Source organism: Benincasa hispida, chromosome 1, assembly GCF_027475165.1.
Source record: "Benincasa hispida cultivar pf3 chromosome 1, pf3_genome.v1.1, whole genome shotgun sequence".
In the NCBI taxonomy this organism is placed as follows: domain Eukaryota; kingdom Viridiplantae; phylum Streptophyta; class Magnoliopsida; order Cucurbitales; family Cucurbitaceae; genus Benincasa; species Benincasa hispida.
In genome coordinates this window covers 79312452-79322861 of record NC_143478.1, presented here as the reverse complement: position 1 = coordinate 79322861, position 10410 = coordinate 79312452, and the positions used below count along the sequence as shown (strand labels likewise).

Genomic DNA, 10410 nt, shown 5'->3' with positions numbered 1-10410 from the left:
GGTTACTTTTTTACTTCACATTTAGCTAAATTTTCACTAGTTAAGGCTCAACAAAAAGCTACTCAAGGAAAATCTATTCAAACGCTTAAATTTTACTTCTCTTCAACATAGAATTTAACTTATACTTAGATAATTCCCTTAATTTCCTGCTTAAGTAGGGAAATTGAAATCCGGGTTTCACAAACTATCGATCTTTAATGGAATGACCGTTAGTTAATGGAAGTTGATTAATTTAATTTGATAACCTTTTCCCTTCCTTCATTACTTTCTTGTTAATAAATGGAAGATGGAAAGAAATGTTCTTTCACCTCCCTTTTGCACTCTTATATAAACACCAAGTGTGTTAAAGTTGTGTGCTTGAAAAAAGTTGTTTTTGCTCTCAAATTTTAGGAAATACATTCCTTTCCAAATTAATTTAGAAGCTCACATACTCTCTATAATTCTCTTCCCTAGAATACTGAGGTCTCCATATAATAGTGTCTGGTTGATTGGAAATTTACTACTGTGTCTTTGGGCGTTCGTGATCGAAGAGTTCATTGTGTTCGAGAACTCGAAAAGAAATCATGAAGAAATTAGTCTTCAAGGGTAAGTGATCTTCGGATCTCTTCTTTCTCTTCATTTTCTATACAAAAGCACGCTTATTTTGTTAAGTAAATATTGTTTCTATCCTATGTTTTTCTGTATGTTCTGTAAAATTAGAATTAGGACATAATCGTTTCCGTTACAGGTACTCGTGTATCCTTTCAGAAAATGTATTCCAAACACACCCTTAGACAACAATTCATGTTGCTTACTATAAATGAAGAATAAAACTTACAATATTTAGTAAAGATTATGGATTATATTATCTTGATTAGTTAAATTATCCTTAAAATTTACCCGTATAAATTAAAGTATTAGATAAATATGAAATATTTTAATACATCATTGACTCTATATATTTCATATCATTAACAATATATAAAAATAACATCAAATTTAAGTATGATTGAATTGGAAAAAACATTAGTAATTATAGATGTTTGAACACTACAAGAATTCTGGGCTTTAATGTCAATTTAAAACTGATATTAAAGGGCTTTAATGTCGGTTGACAACCGATATTGATGATGTGTTATAAAAGGTCTTTAATGTCGTTGTTTTTAATGTCAATTTTAAACCGACATTATACACCACTTTCAATGTTGGTTTAAAATCGACATTAAAGACCTTTTATAACACGATCATCAATATCGGTTGTCAACCGACATTAAAGTCCTTTAATGTCAGTTTTAAACCGATATTGAAACCCAGAATTCTTGTTTATTTTTCCATTATTTTCCTTTTTTTAAAATGCCATTATCGAATCCATTTTTAACATCGGTCAAAAAGTTAAAAACGACATTATATGTCTCGTGTTGGTTTAGAAAATATCTGTCATTGTTTTTTGTTAAAAAAAAAAATTGTTCATTGTAATGCATGCTTGTTATATTCTGCATGGCAAGCCAACAATATTTGTTTTCCACCTATAAATTCACTAAACTCAAACCTAAAATATAACAATAGACAGAATAATACACTCTACCACAAAACTAAATACAAAGTTACCTGCAATGAAACACACTTCTATAATAATTTATCCACAAACAAAAATTAATATTTCAAATCCATTCTATAAGTACTTATCAAGTATGAAATGAACACACTAACCAATATTTGTATATTGATAACACACTTCCATAGAACAATAATTATAATTATCATATCCAACACTCTACCACAAAACTAAATACAAAGTTACCTGCAATGAAGCACACTTTTATAATAATTTATCCACAAACAAGAATTAATATTTCAAATCCATTCTATAAGTAATTATCAAGTATGAAATGAACACACTAACCAACATTTGTATATCGATAACACACTTTCATAGAACAATAATTATAATTATCATATCCAACACTCATATTGGAACCAACTGCCTCTCCAAAACTACAATCAGAAATATCAACCACCTCTATAATATTAATAATCATTCTCCCATTCACAAATATCAATTAGTACTTCCATGAATACTTACACCAAATACCCATGAGCAAAAAAATTATACATAAATCTTCCAATAAAAATATCATGGTCAGGTAACAATTCGTCTATCCATAAACCAATGATTAGTACTTCAGATTCATTCTAAACTTGCATATTTTATTCAAAACTTGTCAAGATTCATTCTAAGCTAGCATTTACATTCTATTGAGACAAAAAAAGAAACAAAAAGTACATTCTTGCACAAATCGACCAACAAAACTTGCCCATTGTGTTCGAATTATGTCAATCTCTCCTTGGATATATGCATTTTTGTATTGAACTACAAAAAGAAAAAGAAAAAAAGATAAACTCAACATAAGTTTATATCATTTATTAAATTAAAGCTAGTATATAAAAAATAAATAATTTTCACATGAAGCTAGTAATGGGAGTAGTAGGATTATGCACTATTTCGTGTATATACTTTTGCACATAGTACCCGCATCCTACAAAATCTAATTGACGGCGACACTGCATATGAAGAAGTTAAAAATAATTATTCTTATGTATAAATGAACATAAATTGTTAAAAAATGAATGTAAATTTACCTTTATAGGTTTCCATTTTGGAGAAGATCGATGGTGTTGGAGATCATGCTTGGCTTGCCATGTTTTCAGTCCAGTAAATAGTTTGAAAACATTAGTTAAACATAAATACTTGAATTAAGAACGAAGAAAGTTCAACTACACTTACATATTTATAACTCCATGAAAATCCTCTTGAACCTTACTTCGAATTGAGTCCAAAACATAAATACAATTTTCTTAAAGATTGATTACAATCAATATCCAATGATAACTATAATAAGCAACAATTTTGAAATATTAGTACGCGTATAATGAAAATTAAAAATAACTAAAGAACTTGTATTTACTTACCCTGTGTTATATGGAATAAGAACTAATTGGTCCAAATTAGCCAATTCTAGATGGTTGACTAAATTTCTAGATCGAAGATCTAGAGACTTCACATGTGGCGATATTTTTGCTTGATCAATTATAAAAAAATTCTTGGTAATATCACGGCCACATTCATCCCAAAGATACCTAAACAAAGTAAAAGTTATTATTTAAACATGAAACAAAACATACATGAAGATTATGAATCTAGTTGAGTAATACTTACATGATGTATGTTAATAAACACATATAACCAATTTCAACCATATTGCAATATTGGATCATATCATCATGGCCTAAATAAACAAATTTGTCTCTTCCAAATATGTACTTGTTCAAATTGATACAAATCACGTCTACATCATTCATGTTGTGTATGGCATGTCCATTCAAGAGTTTGATGGTGCCATTGGTGTTCGTATATTTGGGGGAGTGACCAACACTCTTAATTGTTGAATGGTCCTACCATAACCAAAGTTACAAAAATTCAAAGTACGAAAAATAATAAATAACCAAACTCATATACTGAAAAAGAGGCATACTTTTTCCTTGTCAACCATATTATGAAGTTGCCCATTGCTTGATTTAAAGACTCTATTTTTTCCTTCATAGGAATTGATATTGGCAAATATTCTCCCATGACAATGTCAATCAATACTTTAACCGTTAAGCGTGACTCATCATCATCAAACGCTATGACTACTGCAACAATATTATTTATTCCTATAGCCAAATGGCATGGTGTCCCCTTAACAAATTTAAAAGAACTAATGTCATGCATGGTTAAGCACAATATGATTAAAATTTAAATGGCACAATAAATAAATTACCTCCAAACCTTCTTTAGGCATCTTCACAATATCCTCTTCTTTAGATGCACTAAGTGCGACACTTTTAACAGATGATTTGGTTTGATGAGATTGTTTGCTATGAGTTTTTTTCTCTTGACACTTTGACATGTCGAACATTATTTTCATTAGAGCCTCCTTCAATTTCTTGGCTCATTTTGGACTTTGGTTTTACTAATTTGAAATACTGGGAATGGGAAAATAAATCACCCACTCCTCTAACACGTCCCCAATGTCCATCTATACCCAATGCTTTGGTCAAAACATCTTCACATTCATGGACTTTAGCTAATTTATCCTATAAAACATATTACAATTTTTACACAATATCTATGTTATCACAAGTTTTAGCCATTATATATATGTCATCTTAAACTTTGCACAATATAAACTTACAATTCGACTGGCACATTCTCGAGTGGCGTCATCAAAATATTCATTATTTTTTCCTTTTCACGTTTCTTTCCATAAAGTCGAATGATAAGAAGGATCACTCGATATGTTCTACATGAGTATACATATTTAATTAGCATAAACATATTAGAATAAAAGATTTAATTTAAGTAAAAAAACTTACTAATTCTTGGGCAAGATTCGCATAACCCTTACGATAAATGTGATGATTATATACACATTTCGACCTTCTTTCTCTTTGAAGATGATTGATTTCCTGTACAACCAATTTAGTTGAAGTTACCAACCAAAACAATGATAATATTGACATTTATTTAAACTGACTTACATCATATTCTTCACTTAATCGTTCACTAATAAATGATGTCCACTGATCTTGATCTATATGAGAATATTGTTGAGGAGAAATTTGCAAGACCGAGGGTTCATCTTTAAATGGAAGTATGAACTTTTGAGTCAATGTGGTCTTGAAAGTCCGAAACTTCCTAGATGCAGACATGAGTATACCATGTTTGGACTTAGAGTCCACATCGAACGACATAGGCACAATGAAAAAAGTAGTAAACAATAAACTAATAAATAATTATGCACATGAATTCACTATAGGAAATCTGACTTCTCCTGACGTCACATTTCGTCGGGAAGGTGTGGAAAATTCGTCGGAAGAGGATCTCCCGATGCATAAACGGTCGTCAGGAGTTTGGTCGGGAGAAACCCGTCGGGAGAGGATCTTCCGACGTACTTTTAAATGGCGTCGGGAGTTCCCCCTAACTCCCGACGCCATATAGGCATCCAGAGTTCCACCATAACTCTCGACGCCGTTTTAGAGTGCGTCGGGGGATCCTATATGCATGGAGAGTATTAAAATTTAATATATCGTTTGTAATTTTTTAAAATTTGATCTGAAAACCTGTAAAACATATTATACCAAATAAGGATTCACATAAACGAAAATGAAGTCCATTTTATAACAAGTAAAAAAATACAATATCCAAACGAAGTCAATACTCTAAATTACAATATCCAAACGAAGTCGATAAACATTCATATTACAAATACATAAAAAAAGTAAAATCAAAACAACATTTAGAACACTTCTTGAACACAGCATCTTCAACAATTGTCCCAGCTCATCTCCGAACAGCATTCTACAATAAAACAAAAATATTGAAATGTTATATCGATAAAACTCACAACATGTTCAAACTTCAATGCGGGCGGTAATGAACATCAAAACGAGTAAACAATGATGACCAACACACATAAAACTCAAATTTGTCCCCAAAATAGTTTGAGGAATGAATATATAAAACTGGGTGTAACTCAGACTGCAGCTAACTATTGCTCTTTGCATTAATAATTTACGTTTAAAAGGAAAATAGAGAGGATCATCCCAATAAAACAACACTACTTTCTCCATATTTTGCTTCTAATCACAACAACGAAGACAATAAATGACAACGTTGTTTCTTCTTTCTTTGACAACAAACAGAGTTTTTTAGATACCAAATAAACCAAATGGAGAGAATAAAAGTAAGAAATTGAGCAAAAACTAGAACAAAAGTGAGAAAAAAAACAATTAAAACAATATGTGACGCCAACAAAAATTTTAAAAGCTAATCAAATTGCATTGGCAAAAAAAAAAAAAATGGTCATTCATACAAAAATTTTATAAATCAACTTTTGATCATCCTTACATAAATCTCATAAAACAATATGTAATTTTAATTTTAGTTGTATATGTTTGTGGTATGTGGCATCATTATCATCATCATTGATCAAACCATTTTGTCAATTTGTTAAAAGTTTTTCAAATATTTGAGAGAGAGAAAAAATGAATGTGGCTGAAATAAGGGACAGATGAAAGTCTACTTTAAAGAATAATATAGGAGAGAGCGAGATTCAGGGAGAGAGCAAGATTCAAGGAGAGAGCGAGATTCAGGAGAGAGCGAGAGGCAGAGAGAGAGAGTGAGATTCAGGGAGAGAGCGAGATAAAACACATCTTCCCACCCCCTCTTTTTTCTCTACTGCCCTTCTTTAATTTGTATTTCATCTCTACCAATGACAACACTACTTTCTCTATATTTTGCTTCTTCTAATCACAACAACGGAGACAATAAATGACAAAGATGTTTCTTCTTTCAAACAAAAAACAAATAGAAATACCATAAAAGTTTGTCAACGATAGCAGGAGCTGATGATGTGAGATTAAAGCTTCTTATTGATTCCAACCAACAAATAGTTCTTTTTGAAGAAGCAGATAAGAACTTGATTGACTTTCTTTTCAATATACTTTCCCTTCCCCTTGGGACTGTGATTAGACTTTTGAAAAATCAAGGCATGTGGGATGCTTATCTAATTTGTATGAGAGTGTTGAAGCTTTAAATGACACATATTTACGACCAAATCAGAGCAAAGACACCCTTTTGAAGCCTAAAGTATAGGAGAGAGCGAGAGGCAGGGAGAGAGAGAGATTCAGGGGGAGAACGAGATTCATGGAGAGAGCGAGATTCAGGGAGAGAGCGAGATACAGTTGAATAAAAAGTAAAAAAAAAAAAGAAGTTTTGATCCCAGGGAAGGTGAATATGCAGTGTGTCAAGAGTAGGTCAGTCTTCCATTAGGGAGTCATGTAGGAAGAGAAGCGAAGCCAGACTTAAAACAATAATGATAAGACTTAAAGCTCTCTCTTGACCAACCAGCTCTTTCATACAAGGAGAGAGTGAGAGGCAAGGAGAGAGCGAGATACAGGGAGAGAGCGAGATATAGTTGAATAAAAAGTCAAAAGTCATCGTACGAGTTATCTTCTTTGCATATTGGACATGCTTGATAACCTTTTGTACTCCACCCAGATAAGTCACCGTACATAGGGAAGCCATTAATCGTCCATAATAAAGTAACATATAGTTGAAAAAACTCACCAGCAACAGAATCATAAGTTCGCACACCAATTATCCACAACTCTTTCAACTCTTTAATCAACAGTTGCAAGTAAACATCAATTTCCTTTCCAGGAGATTTTGGACCAGGTATGAGCAAAGACATGAAGAAGTTTGTTTCCTTCATGCATTTCCAAGGGGGAAAATTATAAGGAATTATCACCACAGGCCACATACTATAAGAAGTGCTCATATTTCCAAACGGATTGAAGCCATCTGAAGCTAATCCCAAACGAACATTTCGAGGATCTAAAGAGAAATGAGGGAATTCATGATCAAAATTTTTCCACCCCTCTGCATCAGCTGGATGACGCAATACATCATCCGTTTCAACTCACTTATCTTTATGCCATCTCATGTCAGAAGCGCATTTTTTTGATGCAAACAATCGTTTTAATCTCGGTATCAATGGAAAATGACGCAATACCTTATGTGATATTTTTTTAACCTTACCATCATTAACTTTGTACCGAGACTCATCACAAACAGGGCATTGTTGCAAATTTGCAAACTCTTTCTAATACAGTACACAATCATATTTGCACGCATGAATAGACTCATAACGTAGGCCTAAATCATGTAATTTTCGCTTGGCTTCATAAAAGGAAGTAGGTATAGAGGTGCCAGCTGGAAACGCTGCTTTTAACAATTCCAGCAACATGTCAAACGATCTGTTACTCCAGCCGTTCAGAACTTTGATATGCATCAACTTCACTAAAAAGTTCAAGGACGAAAATTGCGAACACCCAGGGTATAATTCATTACGTGCTTCGGTCATTAAATCCTTGAATAAGTTCATGGTATCTCTTTCTTGAACATTAAAAGACATTTCATTATTCTCAGTCATTCCTTCATTTGTATTTTCATTTTCAATTGGAACTTGTAAATCATTTATAAGATTCAACATCTCATTTTCTTCGACAACATTACTCTCTATACTATCTACTTCAATATCCTGTATTGAATGACTTGTATGACTTCTAGATAAGTTTACTGGATCTCCATGATATACCCATTCATAATATGAGGGAGATATTCTATATGTTAATAGATGTCGTTTCACAATATCTATCTTTTCCCAAATTGAATTTATACAATTCTTGCATGGAAATCTTATTCGTCCGGAATCACTAACATGAAACCTTGCCATATCTAAGAACTGTGATACTCCTTCTCTATACTCCACTGATAACTTATTCCTTAATTTAATCCATTCTTTATTCATCCTTAAAAATAAATATTTTCTGACCAACTTGTAATCCAAAACAATAACCTGGATTAGAGGACAAAGTACAAAGTATTATTAAGCATTGAGTTCCATAATTTTCATTTCTTAAGGCAAAATAAACACATAGGTCCCTAGACCGCTTAAATTGTCTTAACAACTTTCAAATGTTTTATTTAGTACGTCTCCAAGATTTCAATTTTGTGTCTAATATAGGCCTTTCATCTATTCAACATCTTCTAAAACTTACAAGCCTATTGGACACAAAATTTAAAGTTCAATTTTCTATTAGACACAAAATTTAGTTTTATGTCTAGTAGATTCTTTAAACTTTTTAAAAATATTAAATGCGTTAAATACCAAATTGGAGGTTTAAAGATTTATTTTATATTTTTTAGATTAATATAGGCCTTTCATTTATTCAACATCTTCGAAATGTTAAAAATTTCAGATAAGATTTTAATGGGCATGATTTGTACAACAATTTCAGAAAATTAACAAAAGTAAATACAATATTTAACACATTTTAATGGACATTTCACATATGATTTAAATAAATATACAAGATAAAATAAAATGAGAAAATTACCGGCGAGGAGACGACAGCGGCGACGGGCAGTTGATTGCAGCGGCAGCGGTGGTGACGGAAAAAATTGATGGAAGAAAAGGGAGAAATGGAAGAAAAATTTTATGGGAAAAATGGAAAGTGTAAAAGGATGGAAGAAATAGAAGAAAATTTTGATTGAAAAAATATAAGAAAAGTTGGATAGGAAAAATGGAGAAAATGAAAGTTAAAGTGTAAAATGATGAGAAAATGGGGAGAGAGAGGAAGAATGGTGAAGAAAAAGGAGGAAAATGGGAGAAAGAGGGAAAAATTGAGAGGGAGAGGAAGAAAATAGGGGCGGCGGCGGTGGGAGTTAGGGTTTTTTGAGAGGGAGAGAAATAAAAAATAGGGGGAGTGGGGAAGAAGAAGGGGTCTGGTTTAAACCAGACCCCTCTCCCAATGCCGCCCAACATGCGTTAGGAGATCCAAGGAAATCTTGACGGTTAACACCCGGCGTCGGACGTTCCCCAAGAACTCCCGACGGTCCATTACTTCATCGGGAGAGACCATCTCTCCTGACGACCTAACTCTCAACGCATTAAAACGACGTCGGGAGTTCCTGTATTTCTTATAGTAATAAAATTATAGAAAACATACCGCTATACAATAAAAAAGTTTATCATTAAGATGGTTTGGAACTTTTTTCCAAGAATTATATGTATAGGTATTTGTTGTCGAACATAAACTTCGATATTAATTTGCATTTTTTTTGCACCAAATCCAATCGGTTATCCATGTTCATTATAATAAATGGCCAACCGTTGCCCAGATGTTCTTATTTGTGCCAACTCAAACATAGTAGTTGGGCAACGTGGAATACTTATTCTGCTATTTTGTTATGGGATCATATTTCTAACATCCTCGTTGCTACTTGCTGATTCATCCATGTGAATTTGTAAAAAAAAAAAAAAAAAAAAAAAAAAAAAAAAAAAAAAAAAAAAAAAAAAAAAAAAAAAAAAAAAAAAAAAAAAAAAAAAACATTACTCACACAAAAAAACATATAATCTTAATATTTAATACATATAACCATAGTAAATGACATACCATTTAATACATTATTTATCAACCCATCTACCCTCATAATCATTTCTAGTGTATGTGGATGTTATATCATCAATCTCAATAGATGTATCAACATTGGACATTATTTGCATACCTTCATAACCACACTCCTGTGGCATATCTCCTATTTCATCTTCATAAAAATCATCTTCAATTGTTCGTTGTTGAGATGTTAAAACAATTAACCAACTTGAATTTGCGGGGTCTTTTACATAAAAGACTTGTTTTGCTTGAGAGGCTAAAATAAATGGGTCTGATTTATGTCCAATACGATTAAAGTCCACATTAGTAAACCCAAACTCGTCTGTTTTGACTTAATTTCTATTCTCAACCCAATAATTACATTTGAAT

General features: G+C 32.1%; 1 pseudogene; it reads right to left on the bottom strand.

Moving 5' to 3' along the window:
• Nucleotides 1–5431: 5431 nt before the first annotated feature.
• Nucleotides 5432–9507, bottom strand: LOC150038750 (uncharacterized; annotated as a pseudogene).
• Nucleotides 9508–10410: the final 903 nt, after the last annotated feature.